Source organism: Ambystoma mexicanum, chromosome 5p, assembly GCF_040938575.1.
Source record: "Ambystoma mexicanum isolate Mex_15411 chromosome 5p, UKY_AmexF1_1, whole genome shotgun sequence".
NCBI lineage: Eukaryota > Metazoa > Chordata > Amphibia > Caudata > Ambystomatidae > Ambystoma > Ambystoma mexicanum.
The window spans coordinates 147,872,265-147,898,566 of NC_090930.1; the positions used below are offsets into that span (position 1 = coordinate 147,872,265).

General features: G+C 43.8%; 1 protein-coding gene across 1 annotated transcript in view; it reads left to right on the top strand.

Annotated features, from left to right (window-relative positions):
• LOC138480803 (vascular endothelial growth factor receptor kdr-like) overlaps nucleotides 1–26,302 on the top strand; it is a 1,018,894-nt gene that overhangs the window by 941,947 nt on the left and 50,645 nt on the right. The gene's annotated exons all lie outside the window — the stretch shown is intronic.

Here is a 26,302-nt window from a genome sequence, read left to right on the forward strand (position 1 = left end):
TGGCTGATTTTCCGCCAGATCTGCGCCCGGCACTGCCTGCTTGTCTTGCTCTGCTGTGCACCATGTAGTTCTTCATGGTGGGTCACTGCCTCCTCCACAAGTACGGCCAGCTCCTGGTCACTAAATTTGGGTTTCCTGAGCCTGTCCAGGGCTGACTTGCCCCTAGTGCGCTCCTGTGACATTTTCACTCTTCACGGGGGTGGATGGCTTGCAGGGGCTGTGATATTCGACGGATTGTGATTTCCCAAATAGCAGCCGCTTAATTTCCTGTTCCGGCGTGTTTCCCGCGCACTATTAGCGCACGCTAATAACACTGCGGCACGGCAGTAGCGCACGGTGCGCTGGATTTACGGGTTCCTGGCCAATTTCTACGTCGACCGCTATTTGCCTTCTCGCCATGTCCCTGTGTGCGTGCACGCGTACTCGTGATCTGGTGGGCTTTCCGCAGGGGGGCTTGGCGTTAGCACAAATACCATGTAAGTGACTCCAATCAAGCAATCCCACTAAGTCAGTGCCTTGTCTGGGATGCCCAAGGGAAGCCCTTATTTATATATTTTTATGGCAAGTTATAATCTGGATGATGAACCCTTGTATAACACCCCTCTCTTAGAATCCCCCTGACCCCACTGAGCCAAGAAGTAGATTTGTTTTGCAAATTTAAAAGGTTTATTTGAAAAATTAAACAATATATATATATATATATATATATATATATATATATATATATATATCACACTTCTATAAATAAAGTGATAATGAATAGCACACTTGTGAATATGAGCAGTAATCAGCAATAGGTAATCCTACAGTAGCACAGTTCTTGGTTACTTTTGAATAGGAAAAGAAAAATAAGGTGGTAGAGAATGCCTTTATGGCTTCAAGGACAATTCAATGATGAATGAAATGCAGTACAGAAAATAACTAGATATGGCTTCAACAAAAGACAATGTAATCACTTTTCCTTGACAATTCACTCCCCCCCTTTATGCAATATAAGGAGATGGAAAGGAGATCACACAGTTCTCAGGAATGCAATCAAATACAATACGAAATTCAGTCCCCCCCTAGCAAGCTTAGAGAAAAACAGGTATGATTTTAAAACACAGGCCCAAAATGCTTTGAATGTGGTGGCAAGGAAGTGAAATGATGCTAAAATTGATTTTAATTCCCTGTAGAGGTTCAGGGTGAGTGATAGATAGTTAGTATTAGTTCAGGCTCACTTTAGCAATGCTCTATGAGTAATTGGCAGGTTAAAAACAAATTTCAAGGATGAAAGCAAAGGCAAATATTTTCACACGTGGCTGGAATGATTGCAAATGTCAAATTGCGGCAAATTAGTTGTGCGCGTCGAGCGAAATTAAGGAGGCACTATAAGGGGTAGATTCTTTGGAAAGCTTAGGTTCTAAGCTTTAAAATGACAGTTACATTTCGTTCCTAGGACAAACGGTTCCAGAGATACGGACGATTTTGTGAAGGTAGTTTTTTCGGATTTGAAATTTAAAAGTTCAAAATGGCAGATGACAGTTTTCAGCTTTAAAAAGGACAGAATGACACACAAGATTCCTATGAGGTAGTTCTAAATAGGTTAAAATAGTTGTAATTAGATTATTTTACACTAAGAGATTGGCTTTGGCACAGTGCTAGCTGGGTACTCACACTAGATTTTGGACAGGAATGGGCCTCGTCACGGATCGGGTCAGGATTGGCTGCGGTCCTCCCGCCACTTGGACTGGTTCTGCGCACAGCACTTCACAGCGATCTGGTGTGGGTCTGCTAGCGGCACTGCACAGCGATCTGGTCTCTGGGTCTCCGGTTCTGTTATCGGTTCTGGATACAGCGTCTCTGGTTCTGGCAAAAGTTCTTGGCACTGCTTTCTGGATACTGCTTCAGGTTCTTGCAAAAGTTCTTGGCAAAAAATTCAAACAGCTTGCCCAGCTGTTGAATAGTTTGGTTGGTTTTGAGGCCTACTGAAGAGGATTCGGCTTGTGGATTCAGGCCTCTCTGCTACAAATTCTGGAGTTAATTTCTGGTCTCTGGAGATTGATGGATTTGAAGTCTGGATCTCTGGATGTGAAGTCTGAGGTCTCCCGGCAAAGCGTCCCACAAGAAAGTGGAAAGTGAATGTCTCTACCTGGGTTTCAATATTCCTTTTATGTGTTTTGAAAATGGGTGTGTGCCTGGGCCTAGCTAAGCCTGCCCCTCTCACTTATCATTGGCCAAGCTTTCCTTTCTCCCTTGATTGGGGGGAAGAAATGGAGTGTCAGAGTGATGCTGTAGGTTTTAATGACAACTAAATTTCGTTTTTAATTGGTTTACCAATGTTAAATCTGTATAAAAAAATTACACCAATGTACACCCTCCTTCTACACACATTCCAGCTATTTACTAGGTTTCTAGCATAAACTCGGTGTCTGTAATATCGATAAATAGCGGGGTTTGGTCCTAGAACACCGTAGAAATTGGAGTTTGGACTCAAATCGTGAGGGCATTTTTCATACTAAGAATCTCAAAGTTGTACATTTCTGTCATTTGGTTACAATAAGTTATCAATGTTTCTATAAAATATATATTTTCTGCAATAGGAATCCACACTCAAGTCTGGCCCGCCCCTTGAAGCTGGGTGGGTCAGGGATCACATGTCTCTGCTCACAGGCAGCTCTCTGTTAATAGTCAACATTCAAAATTAACATACCCCATTCAACTGAAAGGGGCTATTGTCTCTCTCCTCCAGGCTGAAGGGGAAACCCCCTCCCTCTCACTCAGAAGGGCCATGTGATATCCTGCCTCCTGTTGTGAGTCTCTGGGGTGTTAAGAGTTCTCGGCCTCTTGGCCTCTGGGAACAGCAGGTGGCTAAGATTTTTAATTAACCAACAGGGTTTGAAGTCCCTGCCCATCTTGCTACTCCTAAATACAGTTTCCCTGTCAGAGTTTAGACCACTACTGCTGATTTGTGGACAAAGCTGGTACTGCACTCATTTTTGGGATCTGTCTTGAATTACTGCATTTCAATAGAGTGGTCTTTTGCTTGATAGTATAGGACCCTTGCTTAACATTGTTTTGATGGCATCCTTACAGTAGAGTGGTGATGTGGAACCCCCCACAAGAAGGTTGTATCTTTAGAGTGGTCTTGTGCCCATGATTTTAGCAACTTTTTGACATTAAAAAAACGGATTTTGACCAGAACCACCTTTCTTTGCACTGGTGGGTGGCAGATTAGGTGACCATTTTGGTGTGTGCAAACTGCTGAGTTCTCCTGGATTCTGGCGTGAATGTGGGTGGCGACAGCTCATCCCCACATCCACCCAGTCTATTGATTTAGTTTGTTCTGGGATAGAATAATGGGCGGCGACAGCTCATCCCCACATCTACCCAGTCTATTGATTCAACATGGGTCAAAACACTTGACAAGCCCCCCCGCCCGACTGCGCTTTGATTTCTAGTCGAGGGGGAGTCGGGTGTAAAGGATGTCCTGATGGGAATATTGGGCGGTACCTCAGGCCCCTCGGATCTCTGCTCCCGGTCGCCGGTCATCCTCCTTGGTCAGTCTCCATGGTTTCCTCTCTCCTAGGATGATAAAGCAAAAGCGGCAATACCTATTCATAGACATTTTTCCACCACTATTGATCTAGTGGGGCGGCATGTACATTTTATAACTCAAGAGATATAGCATTCTTATTTTGAAAAACAAGATATAATATGAAACATTTTTCAAATCATAATATTTTAGAGACTATATGTGGGATATTTTAGGATGGGAACTGAATTAATCTGGAGCGGTCCCCTCTGGTATTGCAGAGGACTCCTCCAGTTGGTGCAGTGTGTGCCTGGGATGGCAACACTTTAGCTGATTTATATGTACCCACTTGTCTTCCCCTTCCGCCAGACTACCTTTGGGGATGCAGATCTTATAGGCTACAGGGGAGATTGTGTCTATAATTTCAAACAGTCCCTTCCATGTAGGGAAAAATGTTCACTGTTTGGCCTGGTTTCTTTGGAAATTGTATAGATAGACCCGGTCTCCCACAGTATATTCCTTCGTGGTGGTCTTCAGGTCGTAGTGGCTTTTCATGCTATCAGCTGATCTTTCTAGATTCCACTGAGCATAGGCAAAAGCATGCTGAAGGTGTTTCCTTAAATTCTCCACATACTCATGAGTTGTGGAGGCATTTATCAGTGTCTGCTCTTGGGTTCTGTAGAGCAAATACTGGGCCAGCACCATCTTGCGTCTGGTCATCAACTCAAATGGTGACATTTTAATTGCAGATGAAGGGGTAGATCTGATGGCCATTAGGACCAGAGATAGTCGGATATCCCAACTTGGCCCAGAATCTGCCACAAACTTTTTTAAGATGCTCACAATGGTTTGGTTGTATCTCTCCGCTGCTCCAGAAGAAGCTGGCCTGTAAGCAATATGTAGCTTCCTCTTGACCCCCAGTATCTCCCACATCTTTGTCATTACTTCACTGGTGAAGTGGCTACCCCTGTCTGACTCAATCCTTTGAGGTAGACCAAAACGGGAAAAAATGTGGTTAATCATCAGGGCAGCTGCTGTTTCTGCCTTGCAGTTTGGGGCCGGGAGACATTCCACCCACTTGGTAAACAAGCATGTAACGGTCAACATGTACTTGTTTCATCTAGACGAGCGAATTACAGGGCCTACAAAGTCGATTTGCAAATCTGACCATGGCAGTGTCATCCCCCTCGTTTGGAGAGGCGCACGGTGTGTGAGGGATGATGGCTGAAACTGTGCACACACAAGACACCCCTTCAAGTATTGGTCCAGGTCCTGCCCCATGTATGGCCAGTATGCAATCTCTCTCAAGATTTCAAGTGTTGTATGAAACCCCCTATGACCGGCGAGGGCCGCATCATGGGCGTGACTTAACATCAGGCTTCGGAATGAGGTAGGAACCACCCACTGATCATGGCCAGCTTGGGATTTCCTTACCAACAAACCGTCTTGGATTCGGAACCTTTTTGGACATTTCATCAACACTCTAAGGTCCTCCTTCCCAATGTAATCGGTATCCGTCAGGGGAAAGTTCTCAGGGTCCTCAATGTGTTGGTAAAACTTACCAATTATTGGATCCCCCTTCTGGACCATAATTAAATCAGCATCAGGGGCCTCCTTACTCCATTGTGCAGTTGAAAGATCATTGTGAGCATTTGCCTGGGACCTAGTGATAGCAGTGACCTGGATTTCCCCCAACAGGGACTCTATTTCTATTAGATCCCCTTGGATGGCCCTGGTTTTGGCCAGCTGATCAGCTAAGTCATTTCCAGTTTTGTCTGGTCCCTCTACTTTGGAATGACCCTTGATCTTCTTCCAGTAGATGGTCATCCCATTCGAGGTAACCAGATCATCAATGTTTTGAATTAACTTCCCATGTTTCAAAGGTTTGTTATTAGCACATAACATGCCTCTGGTTTTCCAATTGACCAGGTGCTCCACGAACCCGTTCCGTACATAATCCGAATCTGTGATTATGACCAGTTCGTGGAGTTGATGTTGGACAGCAGTGAGGATGGCCTGATGTACAGCCATCAACTCTGCCACCTGACTACTTCGGGGACCAATTTTGTATCCAGCGGAGGGTTCTGGAAACTCCTTCACCCATGCATTCCCTACGCCGGCCACCAGTTTTTTCTCCCCGTTGTTGTCAACATGGTAAGAGCATCCATCCACATAGACAGCGGGCATTCCCTCACACTTGTCTTCTTCAAAGACTTTGTGGGGGGAATTAAGGTATGCCTCCATGTTGTCCTTGATTGTAAGACTTTCGTCCTCAAGACAGTTTTCTCTGGCACAATCATACAAGTCGGCCAGACCTTGCGCGAGGGGACTCTTCTTGTTTTGGCCATATCTGACCTCCACAGGAAAGCCTTGCATTGACAGAATCCAGGAAGTAATTCGGGAATTACTCACATTTCCGGCCCGGATTCTGTCACTTTGGAGGTATTGCAGAGGCTGGTGTGGAGTCTCCACGATGATGTGTTCCCCCTGGATAAACGGGCGGTAATTCTTCAATGCCCACACCGTTGCCAGGAGTGCCTTCTCACAATCGTTGAATTTCTCCTCCACAGAGGATAAAGTTTTGCTCGCATAGGAGATTACTTTATTGACCTTGTCATGCTTTTGGTATAATACTGCCGTCAAGCACGTATTAGAGAACCCTGTCTCCAGGAAGAACTCCTTGTTTCTGACAGGGTAAGCTAGGCAAGGCGCTTGTGAGAGGCTTGTCTTGAGTTGTCTTACTGCCTCGGATTGTTCTGGACCCCATTCCCACTTGACCCCCCTCTTCAAGAGATGAATCGGGGGTCTGGTGATCTCTGCGTAGCCCTCAATGAACTTTCTGCTGTAATTAGTCAGTCCAAGGAGGCTCGTTATTTCCCGCAGAGTTGTGGGATCCTTCAGTTTCTGGAGTGCTTCCACTTTCTTTTCTTGGGGACAGAGACCTTGAGGAGTAATCTCATGCCCCAAGAAATTAACACGGGTTCTACACCACTGTGCCTTCTGAAAGGAAAGTTTTGCTCCGGCGGCCCTCAACTGCGTCAGAACATAACGGATCTCCGCTATGTGTTCCTCCACAGATGAACTTTTGATGAGGACATCATCTACATAAGCCTGGTTACCCCTCGCACCCAGGTCGGGCATGGCCTTATGTAGGAAAATGTTGAATTCATTGCCGGAGTTGAGGTATCCGAAGGGAGTCCGGGTCCAAGTGTACTATTGGCCCCCAAAGGTAAAAGCCAGTTTGTATTGGTCCTCCCTACTGACAGGCACGGTCCAGTATCCATTGGTCAGGTCTATTGCTGTGAATACCTGTGACCCATGGATCTGGGCCAGCCCTTGGTCAAATTAGGGCAGAAGCCATCGGGAAGTATGGACCCGTTTGTTGAGCTCCCTAAGGTCGGCACAGAGTCTCCACTGGCCGTTTGGCTTCAATATTCCCAGCACCGGATTATTGAAGGTGCTGTGGACTGGAAGGATTATTCCCTGGGACTCAAGTTTCTTAATTATTTCAGTAAGGGACTCCATGGATGCGAGAGGCAAGCAATACTGCTTCACAAACACTGGAGTCATGCCAGGGTCTGTGGGAATTGTTGTTGTGTGGATGTCGGTGCGACCACAGTCAAATGAGTCTACCGCAAAGAGATCTTGGAAATCCAAGAAAACTTGATTCAACTTTTGCTTCTGTTCCAGAGTCACGCAGGCATCAGCTAGGTTGACTCTCTCTTCCACCATCTGCCTGAAGCCTGGAAAGACTTCTGGTTTGGCTATCTCAGCGGCCTCCTCCAGCTGGGTGGAGAAGTCCCTGGTCAGAGTGCTGATTTGGAGTAGAGGATTCAGGTGGGAAAGGCAGCCCTCATGGACCTGGAAAATCACCTTATCCCTCCTGAAGTCACAAGTCACATCTTCCTTACCATAAGGGCAAGAAGTGTACATCAGGAAGTCCCCCCATGCCGGGTGAAAATCCTGTCTGGTGTTGTATTGTCCTCACTGTCACTGTCAAAACAGTCCTTGGGGATTGGTCCTAACAGTTCATTTCCTAAATCAATGGAGAAATGTCGGTCATCAATCGCCATTCCAATAATGGTGCCTGCGGCTAGAGTAATACTCTGTAAGTCGCTGTTATCCACCTCTATTGGAATGGTGTTCTGTTCTATGTTGATTAATGGTGTTGGGTTTACCCCTAACCCTTGCTGTTGGAGAGAAGCATTTAGATGAATATAAGCATCAGGGTTTTTCAATTTTTGTCCTCTTTTAACTTTCACTTCCAGGGAGAATTGTCGGTTCCTTTCTGGGATGGTGACTTCCTCTTTAAGCTGAATTTCAACTGCATAAGGTATCAATTGAGCTGACCTAAATGCTTTTTCTTGATCATCAAAGCCCATGGGATTATCCGGTAATCAGGACCAAGCAATGAAGTTTATTAGGTCCAAACTAATGGCGAAGTGATTGAGAATGTCACTGCCTAAGTAAAAGGCGGCAGTGACGTCTCGCACGACCCAACAATTATGGACTATGCTCTTGTTGCCAATGGAGATTTTGAGCATACACCTGCTTGGCAGGAGATGTTTGGAATTGGGTGCTTCCAGGTCCATTTCCCATTTATCTATCAGTTTGAATGTGGGAATGGCTGGATCTTTTGGGAGTTGGCGGAACATGGCTTCGCTGATGAAGCTCTTACCGTTGTTCACACACACTTGAGCGAGAACAGAGTCCTTCCCATCATTTAACTGAACAGGGATGAACAACTGCTCTCCAATTTGCTGAATATCAGCCAGGCTCTGAGCTGATTTCACATCTTTCTGGACTATAGGAGTGGGCGTGTCTGATTGTGGATTGGTAAAGAATTTCAGAGTGTTTCCTTCCAGTGTGGAATACAACCTTAAACTGGAAGGAAGGTTCATTTTCAGAAATAGAGAGGACCCCCCATCACCAGTCTGTTGTCCTACTGTTATTACTGTCACGTCTGGAATTTGGTTGTTCTGGAAGTGAAATTCTACTTGGTCAGATTTTTGTTCAGCCATGTGGCAGGTGCCGTTTAAACTAACATGGTTGACACTCTGTTTTAATTTTATTGGTCGGCTAGTCTGGGTCCAGAGGACCTTGTTTACGCAATCGATTAGGGGTGACAACCTTCTCAGGAGGTAATTCCCTAGTAAACAAGGGGTGCCCTCTGGAGTCACTACTATGACCGGGTGTTTCACCTTGTGTCGCCCAATTTTGATGTCCAACTCTGCAGTCCCCTCGACGGGAATTTCCTTCCTGTCAAAGTTCTGCAGTTGTCCAGGAAGAGAGGTGAGAGGAATGCAGTAATTCTCCCCCCTTCCTGCATTTAGTTCATCAAAGGCCCTTTTGGACAGAAGGGTAGCTTGGGATCCAGTGTCCACCAGTGCCAAAATTGTACCCTGCCCCTGTACTTGTACCGGGGCATAGTATCTTCCCTCCTTCTCCTCAAGGGGGCACAGATAATGCACATTTTTGGACAACTGGTGGGCTTACTTCCTGGTTTTGGACAGAATTCTATGGAGAGCCTGGGGAATCTGAAAGAAAAAGTTGGCAACTGGAAATGGTTTCGGGTTCTGGGCCGCCCCCCCCCTTTTTGGAGGCAGTCATCAGGATGGGTTTGACCCATGGGGTTTTGGTATTGTTGGTTCTGGGATAGAATGATGGGCGGCGACAGCTCAATCCCCACATCTACCCAGTCTATTGATTCAGTTTTAGGTTCCCCTAGTTCCGGTTCTGGGCCGCCCCTGCGTTTTGTGAGGCAGTCACCAGGATGGGTTTGAACCAGGGGTTTTTGGTTTTGTTGGTTCTGGGATAGAATGATGGGCGGCGACAGCTCAATCCCCACATCTACCCAGCTGGATTGGAATCTCTTGGGACCCATTTTTCCTTGGGAGGAGTTCCCCCATCTCTGAAGGAGAAGATCCTTTCCCCAGGATCCTCTGAGGATCCCTCTCCGTCAAATTGGAAGACCTGTACCTCCTCCACAAACTGGGTCTGTCTGGGTCCTTTTTTTCTCCTACCTCCTCTCTGCTCCTTGGGTGACAGACTTTCAGGGGTAGGAGATTTTGTTTCCGGTTCCTGGTTTTCCAGGGGCTGTTTACAAGTTGGGAAGGAAGCTTCCTCCAAGGCTTTACACCCCCCTTCCCCTTGTGCCTCCTCCCTGGGAACCGGTGGGTTATCGGGGTACTGCCCCCTTCATTGTTCTGGAGCACCAGGCCCAGAGTTTGGGGCATTCTGCGGTGGCATGCTCATCTGAGGGTTCTGTTGAGCCCTCAGTATGTGACCCAGATCCCGTGCCATATTTTGGACCTGGCGCTCCAGTTGTGAAACCCCCTCAGGCTGATACGGGGCTCTATTTTCTCCCCTGGGCTGATCCCGGGAAGGGTAGCTATCCCTTCTCTGGTAATACCCCGGATTGGGAAGATTTGGGTACCCCTCCACCCTTGGCCTCCCCTCTCCCGGATTAGGTTGTCTGGGCTCAGGGAATTGGGGAAAGAAGATGGGTGATTTTGGGGCTGGAAATTTGGTGGATAGCTGGGAAAAAAGTTCTGCCCAGGATTTGGTGAATTTCTGCCCTCCTGGGGGAAGTTAGGAGGGAAGTTCCCTGGGTCAGGTGCTTGGCTGGATCCCCCCCTTGGGCTGGAGGAGTCCACACATAACCCAGGATGGGTCGGTTTCCCTTGTAGCGGGGACTTACATAATCAGGGGAGCGGGGGGCCCCATTTGTGGGTCTAACTCCTCGACTCCCTGTCTGTGACTGGCCCGAGGGCCTTCTGGGCTGTGAATTATTTGGTGTAGGCAGGTTTTTATGCCCCCCATCTCCAAATCTAAAACGGGGCAACCTTTACCTCCGCCACCTTGGCTGCAGCAGGGGTGCTGTTGGTTTTGGGGTTTTTCTGCGCATTACTTTTATTTTCTATGGGCTTCTGCACCTCATAGATCCGGTTAGCCTGTTCAATGACCCAGTCTAGTGACCTCTTCTCGTGAAAATCTCTCACTAGCTGGGTCATGATGTATTTGGGCAAGGCATGGAAAAAAGTATTGACAAATTCTCTGCTGTCCGTGCGCACCCTTCTGGTGGTCTGCGCAAAGGCACGCTTCAATTCTTGTACTAATTCTTGTGGGGCCTGATCCTCCTCACATTGCAAATTGTAGGCTGCCTTGCAAGCCTCTTGAGGATTTCTATGAACAGAAAAATGTTTCAAGATGGCCGCCCTATATGCGGACCATCTTGAATAGTTTTGGTCCACCAGCCCCGCAAAGAAGCTGGAGTATTCTGGGGAGAATTTCCATTTGACGTACTGGATGCAGCTACTGCTGTCCTTCAAATGAAAAGTCTCCATCATTTGCTCATAGAGCTCCAAGTGTTCCCAAACAGAATACTTGGCGTTCTTATGATAAGGCGTGATGACACTCCTTATTGCCTTTATTTGTTTCAATGGGTCCTTAAGCAAGGACCTTTTTGCCTTATTGGCCTTTTTGGTTCGGGTCACCCTGGTCCATTCATCCTCTGACTCCGAAGCACTGCTCCCAGAGGTGGCCGTCTGATCTTCCAGGTTTTCCCGGATTCTGCGAGCCTGGGAATGGCTGGCAGAATGTGGGGACCTGGTCTCCTGTGTCCTGTAACGCTCAGAGTAGTCTTCAGATCCCTCCTTGCTGCCAGGATTTGATGGGTACCCCCCCACTGACCTAACTGGGCAGAGGTTTTCAGGATGCCCTTAATGGGCCTATTCTCCTGGGGTTCCCCACTAAATTGCACTGTGCTTGGGTGCCCATACCCGGATGCCCGTCCCTCCATTCCTGGGTGGTACTGGCCTATGAGCCCCATACTTTTGGCTGGATAGTAATCTGCCATCCCTGTGGCCCTGTGCTCATGTGCGCCAGGGGACATGGGGGTGGCAGAGTCCAGGGACTGAGAGAGATGAAGGCCTCCGGTACTAGGGCTCCTGAGGTTATGGTCAGGCGTTTCCCTTTCCCAGCGAACTTCATCTCTGTCAGCCCCTGCTCCCTGTTGCAATGCAAGAGCCTGCGCCTTCAGTTCCTCAGTTAAGGCCTTACTAGACTCTATCAGTCTCTCCTGCATCGCTACCTGTTGCTGGAGCCTATCATTGTGCTGGCAGAGAGCCTCATTCTCTCTCTGTGCCTCCTGATTGGTCCTGGTGTACTGGGCCAGTCTTTGCTGCAGGAGGGTTACCTCCTGAGTCCCATCCCTACTGGCCTGCTCCTTTCTTGCCAGAGCCTCTTCCACCCTCCTGGTGTGCTCTAACAAGTTCTGATGCTCTTTTTGGAGGTCACCCAGCCCCTGGAGGGCCACGTGATTTTCTGCAGTTTTTCTTTTTAAATGGCAGACTTCCTGGCTAAGGTGTCCCTTTCCTGACTAAGAGTCTGCATCTGTGCCGCCAGGTCTTCCCTTTGCCTTTGGAAGGCACCAGCTTTCTGGCGCTCCTGATCAAACTCTGCCTGGGTATCAAGGTCTTTCAGAATCAATTTATTGCTTTCCTCTTTCTCTCTGTCTAATCGAATTTGCAGGGTGGCTACCTGCTCTGTGCATGCCCTGTCCAGTTGTTGCTCCAGCTTTTTCTGGCTCTGCAGTAGGGAGTCCAAACCTTCTTGGTACTCCTTCTGCAAGGCCAGAAATCTGGTATCCTGGTCAGCCTTTTCCTGTTGCAGCATATCCATATCCTCCTTTGTTTTAGTGATGTACTGTCTGCTGTCATTTTCTGACTCCTGGCTCCTGAGCAGCCTCTGCTCAGAAGAGTCCAGATCAGATTGGGCCTTCTCTAACGCAATCTGTCGCCTATTTGCCAGATCTTGGCCTTCAGCACATTTATCCTGCATGGCTCCCATATATAGATACAAATATGCCGCTATCCTAACAATCTTATTGTGTTCATCTTTGGCTTTAGGGGCCATATATAATTCACTCAGGGCCACATATAATGGACCCTGATCTCTCCATGTATCTGACCCTGTTTCAGTGACCTATTGCGCGATTGCCTGCAACCAGACCATTTGGTCCTGATGAGTCCACTCACCCCTCACAAATAGCTTATGTAGGAAGTGCTCTCTGGCTATTTTGATGTCTACCAGTGTCGTCATTCTGGAGATTTGAGTTCCTTCCTGAATTACCGAAGTTTGTATTTTATTTTGCAAAACAGACCTTCTCCTTAGAGCGTCCCTTTGAGGAGTGCTTTACAGCGTACCACAGCGTGGTGATCCGACCGGATGTATGTATCCCGTCAGTTAGCACACTGTATTAAGCTGCACAAGTGGTAAATCTAACCCAGAATTTCCCGGCACGAGCCCCCACTTTTTAAGTGACTCCAATCAAGCAATCCCACTAAGTCAGTGCCTTGTCTGGGATGCACAAGGGAAGCCCTTATTCATATATTTGTATGTATAACACCCCTCTCTTAGAATCCCCCTGACCCCACTGAGCCAAGAAATAGATTTGTTTTGCAAATTTAAAAGGTTTATTTGAAAAATTAAACAATATATATATATCTATATCACACTTCTATAAATAAATTGATAATGAATAGCACACTTGTGAATATGAGCAGTAATCAGCAATAGGTAATCCTACAGTAGCACAGTTCTTGGTTACCTTTGAATAGGAAAAGAAAAATAAGGTGGTAGAGAATGTCTTTATGGCTTCAAGGACAATGCAATGATGAATGAAATGCAGTACAGAAAATAACTGGATATGGCTTCAACAAAAGACAATGTAATCACTTTTCCTTGACAATTCACTCCCCCCCTTTATGCAATATAAGGAGATGGAAAGAAGAGCACACAGTTCTCAGGAATGCAATCAAATACAATACAAAATTCAGTCCTCCCCTAGCAAGCTTAGAGAAAAACAGATATGATTTTAAAACACAGGCCCAAAATGCTTTGAATGTGGTGGCAAGGAAGTGAAATGATGCTAAAATTGATTTTTAATTCCCTGTAGAGGTTCAGGGTGAGTGATAGCTAGTTGGTATTAGTTCAGGCTCACTTTAGCAATGCTCTATGAGTAATTGGCAGATTAAAAACGAATTTCAAGGATGAAAGCAAAGGCAAATATTTTCACACGTGGCTGGAATGATTGCAAATGTCAAATCGCAGCGAATTAGTCGCGCGTGTGGAGCGTAATTACGGAGGCACTATAAGGAGTAGGAAGTCGGTTCTAGGTTATTTGGAAAGCTTAGTTTCTTAGGATGATTTTGTGAAGGTAGTTTTTCGAATTTGAAATTTAAAAGTTCAAAATAGCAGATGACAGTTTTCAGCTTTAAAAAGGACAGAATGACACACACGATTCCTATGAGGTAGTTCTAAATAGGTTAAAATGGGCCTCGTCACGGATCGGGTCAGGATTGGCTGCGGTCCTCTCGCCACTTGGACTGGTTCTACGCACAGCACTTCACAGCAATCTGATCTGGTCTGGGTCTGCTAGCGGCACTGCACAGCGATCTGGTCTCTGGGTCTCCGGTTCTGTTATCGGTTCTGGATACAGCGTCTCTGGTTCTGGCAAAAGTTCTTGGCACTGCTTTCTGGATACTGCTTCAGGTTCTTGCAAAGGTTCTTGGCAAAGAATTCAAACAGCTTGCCTGGCTGTTGAATAGTTTGGTTGGTTTTGAGGCCTGCTGAAGAGGATTCAGCTTGTGGATTCAGGTCTCTCTGCTACAAATTCTGGAGTTAATTTCTGGTCTCTGGAGATTGATGGATTTGAAGTCTGGATCTCTGGATGTGAAGTCTGAGGTCTCCCGGCAAAGCGTCCCGCAAGAAAGTGGAAAGTGAATGTCTCTACCTGGGTTTCAATGTTCCTTTTATGTGTTTTGAAAATGGGTGTGTGCCTGGGCCTAGCTAAGCCTGCCCCTCTCACTTATCATTGGCCAAGCTTTCCTCTCTCCCTTGATTGGGGGGAAGAAATGGAGTGTCAGAGTGATGCTGTAGGTTTTATGGTCAGAGGAACCTTCCCTTGTCAAATTGCACACAAATCTATTTCTGACCCAAATACATATTTCCTAGATACACAATTTGTCGAAATTACATGTACATATTACAGATTCCTTATGGTCCATGCTTATCCGACTCTGATCTTCCTGGGGGCTTGCATAAAAAAATAACAACTTAATTTTGTTTTTAATTGGTTTACCAATGTTAAATCTGTATCAAAAATTACACCAATGTACACCCTCCTTCTACACACATTCCAGCTATTTACTAGGTTTCTAGCATAAACCCGGTGTCTGTAAAATCAATAAATAGCGGGGTTTGGTCCTAGAACACTGTAAAAATTGGAGTTTGGACTCAAATCGTGAGGGCATTTTTCATACTAAGAATCTCAAAGTTGTACATTCCTGTCATTTTGTTACAATAAGTTATCAATGTTTCTATAAAATATATATTTGCTGCAATAGGAATCCACACTCAAGTCTGGCCCGCCCCTTGAAGCTGGGTGGGTCAGGGATCACATGTCTCTGCTCACAGGCAGCTCTCTGTTTATAGTCAACATTCAAAATTAACATACCCCATTCAACTGAAAGGGGCTATTGTCTCTCTCCTCCAGGATGAAGGGGAAACCCCCTCCCTCTCACTCAGAAGGGCCATGTGATATCCTGCCTCCTGTTGTGAGTCTCTGGGGTTTTTAATTAACCAACAGGCTTTGAAGTCCCTGCCCCTCTTGCAACTCCTAAATACAGTTTCCCTGTCAGAGTTTAGACCGCTAGCGCCGGTTTGTGGACAAAGCTGGTACGCCACCCATTTTTGGGATCTGTCTTGAATTACTGCATTTCAATAGAGTGGTCTTTTGCTTGATAATATAGGACCCTTGTTTAACATTGTTTTGATGGCATCCTTACAGTAGAGTTGTGATGTGGAACCCCCCACAAGAAGGTTGTATCTTTAGAGTGGTCTTGTGCCCATGATTTTAGCAACTTTTTGACATTAAAAAAAACGGATTTTGACCAGAACCACCTTTCTTTGCACTGGTGGGTGGCAGATTAGGTGACCATTTTGGTGTGCGCAAACTGCGCAGTTCTCCTGGATTCTGGCGCGAATGTGGGCGGCGACAGCTCATCCCCACATCCACCCAGTCTATTGATTTAGTTTGTTCTGGGATAGAATAATGGGCGGCGACAGCTCATCTCCACATCTACCCAGTCTATTGATTCAATAATGGGTCAAATCCCTTGACAACCACTCAGTGGGAAATCCACCAGATTACCGCCCGACTCGTGATGAGTCCCTAAATCTAAAAGCATTCCACAGTGAATGGCTATTCAAAGCAAGCCCTAAAAGAACATATTTCTCTGTGTCAAAACTATTTCAATACATGAAATGTATTTAATTAACTAGGTGCATTTTGAAAGTTGTTACATAATGTTAAACATATAAGGAAGTGCTTCTTTTCCCAACAGAAAGCCTGATGCAAAGGGAATTTCATTGTGTAGGCATTTGTATAAAAAACCCAATTTATTATCCTGCAAGAAGATGACAGGTCGATGTGCTTTGTACATTTTATAGATTAAGGGAAACTTGTTCACAAGGCCTACATTTATTAAAATGAAATCCAGAAAGAATTACACATAGCATTTTTTTTATATGTAACTATAAAATGGTAGATTTAGTTGAACCCTAGTGTAAACTGACATGTGTTTATCCAGGGCCCAGCTCTCAAATTAAGGAGTTCAGTGGTCGGTTGTCTGTAAAACAGACAATCCAATTAATCATTGAGTAACCTATTAACATAAGTGAATAGGCAATGATGTGTGCACTCAGAAGAAAATTATTTCATGGAAAATACTAGAACAATAAGCTAATTGCATTTCACTTTCAGAACGTTCATGGAGCTCCCCATTTTATGAGAAGAGCAAGGCCAGAGTTCAGGATGCATGGTAAGCCTGCAATTGACACTTCAAAAATAACAGATGAACACATATGACCCTGAACCCTGACCTAGCAAAAGTATCATCCATTACCAGCCGGCTTCATGAAAAGCACCATGTATATTGAATGAATACATTTTTCCCAGGTTATCTATCAGCAAATTTACTTTGTTAATTTCAAAGCTCCAACCAAAACATGTTATGTGTAGACATTTAAATATGACGTGCATTCAAAGTTGCAAAATTATTTAAAAAACATATTGCCTCTAACATTTGAACCCTTTACATGATTCAAAAACCAAGACTAGATTTTAATTCAGCAAAACTTCCTCAAACAAATACATACAAATACATTTATTAAGATGTATAAATTATAAATTCATTGTGAGACAGGCACGGTATCAAGAGAGACACAGACTCAAAGGTAATAGTTTGAAAACCTTTCTTTATAAAACTTTGTTGGGTTGGTGGAATGCCCAGCTGGCTGTAACTCTAAGGGTATTGTTCCCTTAATTGACGTTTCTAAGGGAAATCGATGCCTGAAAGTCCAAAATCAATATCCGGCTGTTTCTATACATGTGCTTGCCCTCACTCTTTGACAAAATGTGATAAGGAGTCTTCTTAGAGAAACTATATCTTAAAAGAAAAATAGTGGTTCAAGAAAAGAAAAATGCAGCAAATCAACAAAGTTCACAAAGTCTCTGGGTCTCTTGGGGTTCTCTTCCCCACACTCTGACTCTTCTGGTTCCAAACAAAAATACACGGTTCTGGCCAGTCCTCTCAGGGTTCCCTTCCCGAAGTGCAGGCCTCTCTTTGCAAAGTTCAACAATGTCTCTTGGACAGTTTTTGTTAGGCTTCTCAGAGTTACCTTTTCCAAGCTTAGGCCCCTTTCATCTTTTAACAAATAAAGTTCTTCTGGTCAGGTTGTACCTTTATTCTTTTACACAATCCTGGTTAAGCCTCTCAGGATTCACTTCTCCAAGCTCAAGCCCCTTTCATCTTTTAACAAACAAAAGTTCTTTTGGTCGTGATGTATTTTTCACTAAACAATTCTTACATTGGGGTGGTACCAGAGACTTTCGAACACTGGACTCTTTGCTCTTCCCAAGTATGACCACTCTGACCTTCAGCCCCTCTCCTTACTCTCTGTACCTTTCTTCTGGCACTCTCTTTCTCTCTGTTTTTATCCACTTCACTGTGCCTCCTGCACGCCTTCTTTTGTATGGTGTACACGTGCGCCCTTCTTTTTATCTTGTCATGCCTCTTGCACTCTTCTCTTGTCTTTGTCGTGACCTTGGCACCTTCTGTTTCTATGGACATGCACTCTTGGACATTTTAATCACTTTCCTGTGTTGTTCATACTTTCCTTTTTCCACCTTTGGGTTACTTGTATTCTCTTTTCACTTTCTCTCACCTTTTCATTCACTTTCCCAATCTGTCGGGTCGCTCGCACCCTATTTCCTGTTTTGGGTCACTGGCACCCTTTTTTCTGTTATACTCTTTGAAGTTGGCTTTCCTCTTATTTCAGCGCCCCAGCACACTTTCCTTTGAGCTTTCTTTCTGACTTTCTGCTCGCTATGCTCTCTCTTGCTTTCGGCTTTCTGTACCTTCATGCTGCCCTACATTATTTTTGCGTGCTTTCTGTATTATGCGTATGCATTTTCAAATCTGTCACTTTCACTCTATGCTGCTTTACTTCAGTGCCTTCCTCCCACTCCACTACAGCCACATGCAAGCTCCCGAGTTTCTCTCATTGACCTTGATTAAACTCACTGGGCAGCATCGCTTTGACAAGCGGTCTGTTCAGGGTAGGTGGGATTGAGGTTAGGGTCTCACCACCTGCCCCTCAGACACCCTTGGGACTGGTGCAGGACCCAAGGGAACGAGCATTCCACTGAGTGCTGCCAGCAGGATGCAGGCAGCCTCCATCCGGCTCCTTGGAGGCACAGCTCCCTCGCCATGCTGCAGCCCCTCATAGACAATGGGCCAGCGTATCCGCACGCCGTTCTCCTCCAGCCCTCAGCTCCTGACACTATCTTCTCGGGTCGGATGGCATCCCCAGCTCGCTCATTGCTTTTGACAAAACAACACCTTTTATAGTGTTGGGGAGAGTCAAGTGGAGTCAGGTGTGCACAGTTGGAGTAAAATGCCTGACCTTGCCTGACTCTATTAGTGGGGTAATCGTGATAGGTTGTAGTGATAGGTTGTAGTAGTAGGTCCTGTCTTGTTTATCAAGGCTTTTCCTATGGGTAATCTTCATTGATCTTAATTGCATCTTCCTCGTCTCAGTGTTTATTGGAAATGGGCCGGGGAGATGGGGTGTGATTGAAAATACCCCATAAAGGCTAACGGAGAGTGGGTTTGGGTATTATTGGGAATGGGCAATTACCATGTCTCGCCCTTCGGCATTCTCCTCTCAATCCCTTGTGACCCTCCACTCAGGTGATCCTACCTTGCTTGTCCAGTCCAAGGGTCGGGATTCAAAAGCGATGGCCCTACCCTGGCCACCTAAAGGGAAGATCCTGAGGGAGCAGGTGAGAGAATACCTTCAGGTTTCTCACAGCATTCATATTTGTTTATTTATGTATGTATTTATATACAGGAACAGTGCTCTTTTGATCACAAAAGAAAGTACAATAGATATGAAATCGGATTTGATGAGAAGCATTGAGCTTCTTACAATCGGGTGAGTTTGATGTACATTCTGACCAGATTGGTGAGGTGAGTAATTAGAACAGTCTCTGGGGACAATACATAAGTGGACATACATAGATTAAGGACAACCAACATTGGAGATTTTTTAGAGCAGGTAAGCGGTACGGCCAGCTGTCCTCGGGACATGACCACGATGGGTGAAGTGCTAGAATGGAGGCAGAAGACGTGAGAGACATAGGCTGTTAGAGGTGAGGGATTCACACATTACAAAATCTCCTTTATGCTTGCAACTACAAAAACCGGAGGGGTGTCTTTGTATTCAGAATATTATTGTGATTATAAATACATAGGCCTCAACAATGCACAGGTCCACAGAGAATTTTGTAAGGGAGTGATATATTTTAATCCAATTTGATCATATATCCTGAGGGGAGGAGCTAAATATAACCCCTTATAACATGGACAAATACATTGGCCCAATCAAAGCAAACGGTAGGATTTTTGGGGGTGTTGGTATGTGAAACCAACCTATAAGAGGCTAGGAACAATCCAAAACTGATACGTCAAATGATGCTGTATCAGTGGAGAGTGGTGAGTACTTACATTTCAACACAAAGGAAGTTGAGGGAGTTCTTGAGAAAGCAGCAGAGGAAGAGAGCTTGCCCAACAGGAGAAGAGCTGATTGGGATTGCATCTAAATATAGTAGATAGAATACTCCTTAAAAAAGCCTTTTCCAGGAGGAGAAAAGTACAGAAACCGTTCCTAAGCCAGAAGCACCTACCTTTATAAAGACAAACCAAAAGGGAGTTCAACAATCCCAGTGCATTTAGATACATGTTCCAAGAATCAATTAAATCCCAGATAACAAATGAACATATTTTGAGGAAACATGTTTCCATCTAGTCTCACTAGAGGGGGACTGCCCTGAAAATGAACATCTGCTGAAGTATATTTAAAACAGAATGCCCCAGAATCAAAGACTCTGCTGGGCAAATTATTCTGACAGTAATACATTATTAATTAATTCCCTGTGTTACTTTGTTGCAAGCATGATCTCCAGCGTGACTCACATGTTTTCAGGGATTATCTTCTTGGCCTGTTAAGCACATAATTTACATAAAAGTAAAACCGTAAACAGAGTTTTCTACCACCCAAAGGGAATAGAAAGTCAATTATTTTCCTCCCCTTCTTTCCTCATACAAATAAGCAAATTCATTATTCCAAAAAGCACTGCACAGAAAAGACAGGATTCTGCCATAAGCACACTCCTACTGCAAGTAAAGCTAATTTGCTCATTTCATTTCTACTCAATTTGAATGATTTCATGCTGGTGTGACCCTTTAATACATCGGAATATTTTGCTCTCCACAATACCAGCTTCCATCCTAAACCTCTGTAGGTAAAGTAATCAAATTATCCCTAGCAAATATTTGTGTATCCATGCCCGAGCTAGAAAACAATAATTTCTCACATTTTAGAGTTATATCAGCCCTAGAATAAGAATCCCGTATGTGAAACTAATATTTTCTCTGATGCCAACACTTGTTGATGGTGTCTGAGAAAATTAAGTGAATTACATTTAAATCTTTATTATTTTCACCTGAAAACTTTGAAATACTGATTGAACAGCCATTTAAGATATTTGCACCAAACAAATTCAAATAATGAAATTGGAGTGAATAAATCTCATGCTTTTGACTTGGAAATTCACAGAAGACGCGGGAATATTGAAAAGCAGACAGGAACTTGAAGTAAAAGTAAGCTCAAAAAAATGTAAACAAAATTATAAAAATTGTATAGCAGATCATAAAAGTGTACTGCATTTGCAAGGCAGTGAACTCATGCTTATAAATATAAGCAAAAAACAAACATCTTGCGTCTGGAAATGCCTGAACAAATTGAATTCCAGTGAAATGATAATTCAATCTAATTCGATTTTAGAACCGTTTTGGGTGGCTCGCTTTTTTTAAAAAAATGGACTGCTTGGAGAATAAGGATACCATTGATTGAAAAGCCCTACCAATATAGAAGGAATATTTTTCTACATTTTATATCGAATACAAGATACTTAAGTTAAATGTTTCTAGAGCAATGTGTCTCTTCAATTCTGTTCTGAAAAAGGATTGCTCTATCTGGGCTGAGATAATATTGATAATATTGCATTTTGTTTAATGAAATAATATTTGAATCCAAATTACCTAGTCCATAGTGCAAACGTTACTTTATAAAATGTAGGCTGATCAAATCCAAATAATTACTGACGTATTGCTCTCTTAGACACTAGAAGAATCTCTGCATTTCTTCTACTCACAGGAGTGGAGTGTGTTGAAATCATCACTATTTGAAGACCTTCAACACATTTAATTGGCAAACATAATTTCCTATTAAAAAACATAATTGTTTTTATCTCCTAGGTTCTTTAGAGATGCAGGGCGCATGAAGAGAGATTGGTAAATAAAATAGGATGAGTCATTTGTATCAAATACACTAGAATCTTTAAATTACTTGATTCTGGAATATGAGAACAGAAACACTTGAAGCTCATGCTCCTTTTACAATTGTTACATAACCCCTATCTTTTTTTTATTTTTTATTTTTATTTTCATGTCTGGTTTATTACAAAATTTCATAAATAACATCTCACATCGTAACAACATTCAGGTCCAACATGTCGGACCTATGTACATCCTAACCATGAAAGCAATAAAAAAATCTTCAAATCACAACTGTCATTGCATTCCTCCATAACTCTATCAAATAACTTCCATGAATTTCATTGTTGCAAACATTACTAGTGGTTTTTCAACCACTATAAACATGTTTCACCACTCTTCCAGTTATTGAGAATTAAAATCCTTTCCCACATCACTCATGTATTTCCTTCTTAACATTTTTAACCCTGAACATGTCATGATCAAACATTTGTTATTCTCCATTATTAGTGCCTACTAAAGTCCTCTGTTTTTTGTATCTGTCTCCGTGAAGTCAGAACCTCTCGAGTGAGGGGGATATCCAGTCTCAATCGTATGATCAAGTCTAGATATTGGTAGCTGGAAGCTTGATAAGGTAAGTCTGGAGTTGATTAATTGATCTCCTCCATAGCACCATCTTTAGGGTCAGTTTATACTTGAGCATTGTTTATTGAGTATTTATCCAGTCATGAATCATTATCTTCTTCTTTGCCTTAAGACGGGTTTCCAATAGGATTTCGCTCGTTAAGTACAGGTTTAAAAGTCTTTCCATAGATTATTTCTTCCAGATGTCTAAAAGCAAATCCCTATCACCATTTCCTTGTTACTCAATATCTTAAAGGAGCGAGGTGAGTTCAGTTCCACACACTTCTTGAATAAGGCTAGACTTTTCCAACCAATAATTGAGCCCACATATTGCAGGCCCAGTTCATATCTAATTAAGGCAATCGGTAAGGATTGAGGCAGATGCAAAACCCGCTTCCAGTGATAACTCTCCAAGCCCTCCCTAAATTGTGTTGCGAAATGAAATGCAGTCTCTGCTCCATAAATGAGGATGGGGACAACCTTCTGTTTATAGGAGGTCTCTACAAGTGCTATTGAGAATTTCCCATACCTCTTATGCAACATAGAGGCCTGCATTGTCAACCTTTTATATTTCATTCTTGCATTCTCCAACCGTTGTCTCAATACCTCTAGAGTTGACGGATACACCCAACTAGGTTCACATATTTCAGAATCTCATCACCTACAAACCACCTACATTTGGGAGCCCTTTTTCCTCTGCCTGTCAGTAGAACCATGAGCTTAGTCTTCTTAGTATTGACATGTAGACCATTCTCCTTCAGATACGCTGCTAGCTGGTTCAGTCTTCGATGAAGTCGAATCAGCGTCTGATCCATAATTACAAGGTTGTCTGCATACATAATCCAGGGGACCTTCTGACCATAGATTGTCAGTGGAAATGCTTGCACTCCTGCTTGACTCTCTGAGATATCTGAGATGTATACATTAAAGAGTATTGGGGCCAGCGGGCAGCCCTCCTTCAGCCACCTGGATGTATGTATTTTCCTGGACAACACACCATTATTAGATATTCTTACTTGGATTTCCATATCAGAGTATAGAGCTTTAATCGCCTCTAAACAGTCGGAAGGACATACACAAGCACTCATTTTGTCCCGTAACATCTCTCCGCATATGCTATCAAATACCTGTTGAGATCTATAAAGGCAACACATAGCTTAGCTTTAGTTTTCAAGGCCCTTAATTTCAATTTATTTAATATTAAGAGGTTAAGGGAAGTGCCCACCCCTTTGACAAAACCAGTTTGTCAGGGATCTAATCAGCCAACTTCACATGCCCAACGATTTAAATACTGCAGCAGGATTGAGGCAAAGATTTTCCCCGGGGTATTCAAGAGGGCGATAGGTCTGTAATTGCCAGGATTTTCCCTATTGCCCTTCTTGAATATTAGGACGATCAACGCAGATTTCCATGACGCTGCAACATTTCTTTCCTCCAAGATCTGATTGAATAATGGAAGCAGAAATCAGCCCAAGCCTACACATTTTGTCCAATAAGATCATTGCTCAAACCATCTAGTCCTGCTGCATGTGAGGGGTTCAGGCTCTTTATTACATGGAGGATAGTTTCCTTGGCAAATTCAATGGACGACTTCTTTCTCGCGGTTCTAGTCCCTATGCAAAAAACCCCCTTTGTCGCCACCCGCAATTGAGAGAAATGGGTCGCCCAATTTTCCTCTGCAAATGATGGTCACTCTCTACCATCGGAACCACAGTCTGCATGTTCAGTAGATTGAAGATCCCTCCTGAGACAAAAAAATTATCTAGATGGGACTGCTGATTAACTCTACCTCATGTATGTTGAGCTGGAATGTCCCCTTTTATATGGCTATTCAGCATAAAAATGTCTCTTTCTTTCAACTCATTCACCCATAAGGCTGATTTCTTAGTCATCCTCGCTAAAGGGATTAGAATGCCAATCCCCTTAATAAAGTTTATGTTGAGGTCTCCACGGATTATAATTAATGGATCTTTCACCTGCACGTTAGACTTCATCAATTAGAGCTGTGACAGTGCTCATAATATCTTCCTCCCCAATTCCCACCGGGTTTCAATAGAGGTAAACCACTATGACAGACACCTCCTTAAATGAAGGCCCTTGCCAGCTTAACATGACCCGCTGCATGAAAGTATTCAGGTTCTTTACGTTCTACACCTTATAATCCTGTCCCAATTTTAACAGTGTCATAAGGCCCACTGATGGCCATTCTTTTTTTACTCCTTAACGCCACATAAAAACACACTTCAAAACCATCACACACAGGCTTCTTACATAACCAAGTTCATCATTTTTTTTTAGTAGCAACTAATCATCATTAAGCAAATGTAGGAATCCTCTTGTGTTCCAAGACCCCAAACATAGCGGACACACTAGTTGTCCCTTTTGCTGTTATTTCCCTGAACTTTTCGCCAACAAACTCGCTAGGCAAGACAAGTCTTGGCTCAATTTACTTTGGTGCGTTGTTTCGGGGTCAGTCTTCTTGGATCTTCACATCTGCAGTCTAAAGTAACCTTCAAGGAAAAAAGGGTTTTTTCCAAAATGTTTTCTTCCTCTAACCCTTTCTTTCGCCCCAGGAATTTAAATTCTTGGGCGTCATTCTTTTTTTTTTAGGGATGGAAAATTAAAATACGTCGGGCGTTGAACCATCCTTTCCCTTACAGATTTCCAACATAGGGAGACAGTAATCTCAAAACCCAGGGGTAAAAGATTCTGCATTGCTTCCAAGAGAACAGTTTTTCCCAAGCCCGAAGATACATGAAGAATTACCCAATCCATACAGGTTTTTTTAATGTCCTCTGATTTAATATTTCTAAGTTTGGGTGCGCAATGAAGTACTTTCAGAATATTGCCTCTATTTAGAATTAAGCCATCTTTAGCAGGAATGATCCTTTCAACTGTGACTGAAATAGTTGGGCTCGGAGGGGACTGTTTTGAGTCTGCTGTATTTCGTGGCATCATTCTCTCCTTTCTTTTTCATTCTTCCTTGATTACAGGATCTTCCCTCCGAGGTCTTCTCATCAACGCCAGTCTCCTGGTTTCTAAGGTCTGGAATGGGTCCTTTAACAAGGCAGGAGGAGCCGACCCAGCCCTGGAGAAATTTGCTAGCAGCAAGCTTTCCACAACCATAGATATACTGCCCTTCTCCTGACTTTCATCTTCCCAGGGGTATGTTGCGTTCTTTGCCCAACTGTGTCTTCTATCCTTTCAGAATAGGTTGATAGATTCTCCTAGGGGATCTCCTCCAGTTCGGTTATTTCCTCCACAGGCTCGTTATCTTTTACCCTTACATTGAAGGATATTTATTTTCCTTTATTAGTAGTGTTTCCCTCATTAACTTACCTTAGCAGATTGGACTTCAGGGGTTGTTAGATTCCTAAGGAACGCTCTTGATTCGTTTGATTTCTGCTTTTTCGTTGATTTTGACTTCTTTTCCATTTGAGTTTTTCCTTTTTTAAAACTAGCATCTTGCCTGCTGGCCTTTTCAAATATCGAAAATGGTCTGGTTTCAGTAGTAATATACTTTGGATCGATCCTGCCCATCGGCATCGGTCCCTTCTGTTCAGTAGGTGCTACCAGAGTCCTCTCAGAATTAGGATTATTAGGGGCTGTTAATGCCATTGGGTCATTCACCTGGCGTTCAATCTCCATCCTTGAATTCTTTGGCGTAGGGCATACCATCCCCCTGGCTGGCCTGTCATACTCTATATCAGGGATCTCACTTTCCATGTTAGGTTCCTTTAAAATCTTCATTTGCTGCCTCTTCCCCTCTTTATAGAGTTATTTTTCTCAAAATGCTCCCAACCATTTCATAGCTTCAACAACGGACGCCATCGGCCTCCTCCCCTCTGGCCAAGTCATAAAGCCTTGATTGCCATTGGGAAGTTAGTCTGCTTCTATATCGTGGCTGAAGAAATCCAGAGAGAGCCTTTAGACTCGTCATTTTTGTGAGGATGGTTGTCAGCAGGGCTCCTTGATCGTTTGTAGTCTCAGTTAGGGTTCCATAAAGGGTTTCACACAGTTTGGTGAATGGGTTTCATAAAGGTTGATGAATGGGTTTAGAGTTATAGCCAATGCCACCTGCACAGAATTTGGATCAGAGGGAGTAAGGGAGTTTGGTCATTGTTAATCGATCCATTGCTCACCAAGGAAAAATCTCTTCTTACAGACACAGAGGTGGATATAGATGATTGCTGTGGAGCCA